Source organism: Dasypus novemcinctus, chromosome 6 (genome assembly GCF_030445035.2).
Source record: "Dasypus novemcinctus isolate mDasNov1 chromosome 6, mDasNov1.1.hap2, whole genome shotgun sequence".
Taxonomy (NCBI): Eukaryota; Metazoa; Chordata; class Mammalia; order Cingulata; family Dasypodidae; genus Dasypus; species Dasypus novemcinctus.
Window position 1 is genome coordinate 108,431,896 of NC_080678.1, and position 4,184 is coordinate 108,436,079.

General features: G+C 47.9%; 1 long non-coding RNA gene across 1 annotated transcript; it reads right to left on the reverse strand.

Annotated features, from left to right (window-relative positions):
* Positions 1-266: 266 nt before the first annotated feature.
* On the reverse strand, positions 267-2,183 carry LOC139439125 (uncharacterized). Its single transcript, XR_011648959.1, has 2 exons — positions 814-2,183; positions 267-683 (listed from the first exon to the last, which is right to left on the reverse strand). It is a non-coding gene; the product is annotated as an uncharacterized lncRNA (long non-coding RNA).
* Between the last annotated feature and the right edge of the window lie 2,001 nt (positions 2,184-4,184).

Below are 4,184 nucleotides of genomic sequence, written 5' to 3' on the forward strand. Positions count from 1 at the left end.
AAAGCAACTTGGAATTTTTGTTTCCCCAAAAGAACTTTGCTCATAATAGATTTCTCTACATATGTGTAGCTAATAATGAGGGTGCTGATAATTGCATCTACATCTGGAGTTTTTCCTTGTACGATATGAGCTTTAATTTTCTGCAGGAAAATTGGATTTTAGACAATATTCCAATCTGAGTTCCTCATGAGTGTTATAAGCCTAATGCAAAACTCTTGAAACTGAGTTAATTTATCTAGAAATTAAACAGCCAGATTAATTCAGAGTTATATTCATTGGTTTTTAATGAGAATAATAAAAGGGAGCTATTAATATTCAGTATTAACAGTTTCATTTGAGAAATTAAAAAGATAGAGTATTGCCAAGTAAGAGGGGAAAACTTAATGTAGAATTAGAGCAGATTTGGTAAAATAACATTTAAAAGTAAAAAAAAAAGATGTTATCAAATCTTTAGAAAGTAAAGTGTTTTTACATAAATTCTTATTTAACTAATTTGTAATGGACAAAAAAGTGAATTATTTGCCTTTCAAATAATTGGTCACCGCCTACCTCCAGGGGCGGGGGTAGCCGGCACTTGCCAAGGTAAGAAACTCCAGGCAGAGCCCAAGGACTTGCAGATGTGGGAGGCACTTTGCAGCTGGAGTCATCGCGTGCTGTAGGATTAGGTCTTCAAGAGCAAGGACCTAAATAGACCCGCAAACCACAAAGCAGGGAAAATGCGCGTCGGGCGCACGCAGAGCCGGCACGCCATCGCGCCTCATTCCGCCGCACCTGCAGAGAAGGACCTGGCTCGGCTCCAGGGTAGAAACACACCTGCTGGAGACCCTGGGCGCTGCGGAGGACCCAGCCTCGGATTGCGCGTGCGGGAAGGAAGGAGCCCGCCAGGGCGCCCTGGGGGCCTGGGGAGCGACCCGAGCCCGGTCCGGGGCGGCTGCGCGCGGCGACTGGCGAGAGGCGCCTCCTTCCCGAAAGGCCAAACTGCTGCAGCCTTGGAGCTTTGCGTTCTCAGAACCTAACAGTGGAGTCCGGGCAAAAACAAGCAAGACAAAGTACTTAAGGGGACCTGAAACTGCACCTGGCCCTCACCTGCCCCAGGGGGTTGTGGGTGCAGCGGGGGCCACCAAGGATCCCCAGACAGCTGTGGGATCTGCCCCCTCGGCCCCGCAGCTGCCCTAGGAGCGAATGCGCTTGGGAGGCTCCTCACTGAAGCTTCTGGGCAGAAGGGCGTGAGAAGACGGTTCGAGACCCTCGGCGGCCCGTCCCGCCCGCCGTCCTGAGGCGCGGCTGCTGCGCGGACATGAGGACCGTGGGGCCCCCGGGATCCCCCTGGGCCTCCGCGGTTGCAGGCTTTAGGGCGTCGGCCAGGGCCAGACCAGAGCCTGGGGGCGCGCCTGCCTTGGCTTGTCGGCGGCTGTGGTCCCTGACGTGCAGTCGAGCTTTCTCCTCGGACCTCGGTGAGCGCGGCGCGCCCCAGCTCCTTCCCGGGCTCAGCCCGCTGCTCAAGGGACCCAGCCAGAGAAAGCGACCTTGGCTCAGGGTGTCCTGGTGGCCAGGAGCCCCGCCAGGCAGCCGGAGAAGAGTCCAGCGGGCACCCACAGCTGAAGCCGGATTTGTGGACGAAGCACAGGACCGGTCGGCTGCGTTGCCCTCTCTGCTCCACTGCAGGCAATGACGAGGCTGGGCGAGGGGCGAGCGTCCTGAGTCCTGCAGTGGAGCCCGGAGCAGGGGCGGGCCGCGGGCACCAGAGCAAGCCGGGCGCCTGGCTTCTAGCCTGCCCTTCTCCCAGGCCCTGTGGCTCACGTGGATTCGCCCTGAGAACAGGTGTGGGAAGCCGCTGTGCCGAGGGGCCCTCTGCAAAGTGATGGGAGCCGGGGCCTCATCTTCTGGAACCTCCTCTACTCAGTAAGCCTCTCCCCAGGACACTTCCACTGGCAGGTCAGATCCCATAGTGATGGATGTAGGAGGACCGAATATCTGAAAGTAACTTGTTTCTCTCCCTGTTGCTAGGATACAAAGAAAAGAATTGTATGTAAATCAGAAGGTACTGAAATGCAAAGCTCTCTTTGTGCCAAATTCCACTTTTGGTGGTCAAGAATATGCTGTTGAAGCAATGAAGTATGAAAAACAGCTTCAACCAGTTGTCTGGACTTGTGCAGAAGCAGCCCCTTGCTGTCCTCACTTCAACTTGCCTAATTAACGTAGTAAAATTCCCACCCAGGGGTGGAGTTATCCGCCCCTTTCTTGATCATGCAATATATGTGCAAGCGTGATTTCCTGAATATACTAATTGTACAATTATATAACCAGCTACGGGTATTCATCCATATGACTAATGCATAATCAAAGCAAATGCTTAGTAGTAACTTGGGTATTTAATCAAGAGTGAAACTGCAGCACAGGGAGTCGGGTCTGAGTCACTTTAGATTGGCCGTGGCTCCTTACCTCTGCAGACACAATTAATGAGTTTACCTAATTCTTGTGTTGAAGTTTTCTCCATGCCATCTCTGGTTATCCATAAAGGCCCTGCTTTGAGGCCTAACGATAGGACCCTGGTATCTTCTTAGAAATCCCACTTTCAAATAAAAAGAAAATACAAGAACAAGGTTCCTAAGGACAATCATCAATGTCCAGGGCCTGGCCAATGTTGCCTCTTCCTTCCGTGGGCACCGCCCCTGTCCTCTGGGGATCCTTGCTGCTCCACTAGAGATGTAGCAGGACTCCCCAGGTGGGAATTCAATATTCTTTCCTTCATGGTGTGGGTCTCCTCCCACCAGGACAAAGTCCCATGGCCCCTTGACTATATTCATATGCCTTAGAGGTAAGTCCAGGGTGCACCCCTCCCCACAGATCCCCCATCACCAACACCCCACACCAGTGATCCTCCCCTGCCACAGTTGTAACCCTTCTACAATCCAAAATATCTGCCAAAACAAAGCCAAAAATAAATATATAAAAATAATAAGAAAACAAAATAATAAAAAATAACAAAATAAAAAAATATGATTTTAAACAAATTTCATTGAGTCTTTCATCACTGTAAGACCTGTAATCTTTTATGTACAGTGTTCGTTTCTTCTGTATGTTACCCCAGGGTCCTGTTTTTTTTCTTTATCTTCAAAGAAGCTTTAGATTACATAAAAGTCACAAAGAAAATATAGGGGATTCCCATATACCCAGCCCCCTCACCCTCCCCATTCTCTCCTATTAATAACATTTTACATGTGTATGGTACATTTGTTACAATTGTACAATTATTCAAGCATTGCTACTAACCATGGTCAATGGTTTACATTATGGTTTACATTTTGTACCATACACTTTTACAGATTTTGACAAAGTTTTAAAGGGCCTGTATCTGTCATTGCAAGATCATGCATAAAAATTCCAATGCTGTAAAAATGCCCTATGTTTCATCCATTCTAGTCTTAGCCTAGTATTATATATTGTCTAAGAGTCACCTCTTGAAAGCCTCCTTGTTGCTCAAACTTGGCCTCTATCTAAGCCAAACTCAGCATATAAATGAACTACCTTACCCCCTTCATGGGACATAACTCCCAGGGATGAGCCATCCTGGTACCAAGGGATTATTACCAAGTGCCCCTTGCTGTCCTCACTTCAACTTACTTAATTAACATAGTAAATTCCCACCCAGGGGTGGAGTTATCTGCCCCTTTCTTGATCATGCAATGTATGTGCAAGCGTGATTTGGATGCATTTCCATGCATTTGGAAAAAGACCTTGACCAAAAGGGGGACATATTAAGTACAAATGAGTTTTTGTGGCTAAGAGATGTCAAAGTGAGCCAGAAGGTCCTTTTAGAGGTTATGTTCATGCATGTCTCAGCAGGATCTCATTGACTGCCACAGTAAATGGTGCCACAAATGGTGGAGCTCCTGAGGCTCTACAGACATCTAGACACTATAGGCAGGGCAGACAATCTCAAGAATTTGGCACCTTGTCATTGGGCCTTACTTTGAAATATATGCTCCCCAATGTAACACAATTAGACTCCTTTATAAATTCCCTACACATGGCTCTTCTGCCCCCTTTATTTGAACATATAACTAGCAATATGCTCATTAAATATGTGTCCCAGAGACTTAAATCTACAGTTGTTCATATGCCAGTTGATCCCTGAATCTCAGTGGAGTTGAAACACCTACTCTCCGGTTCATTGGGCTCAC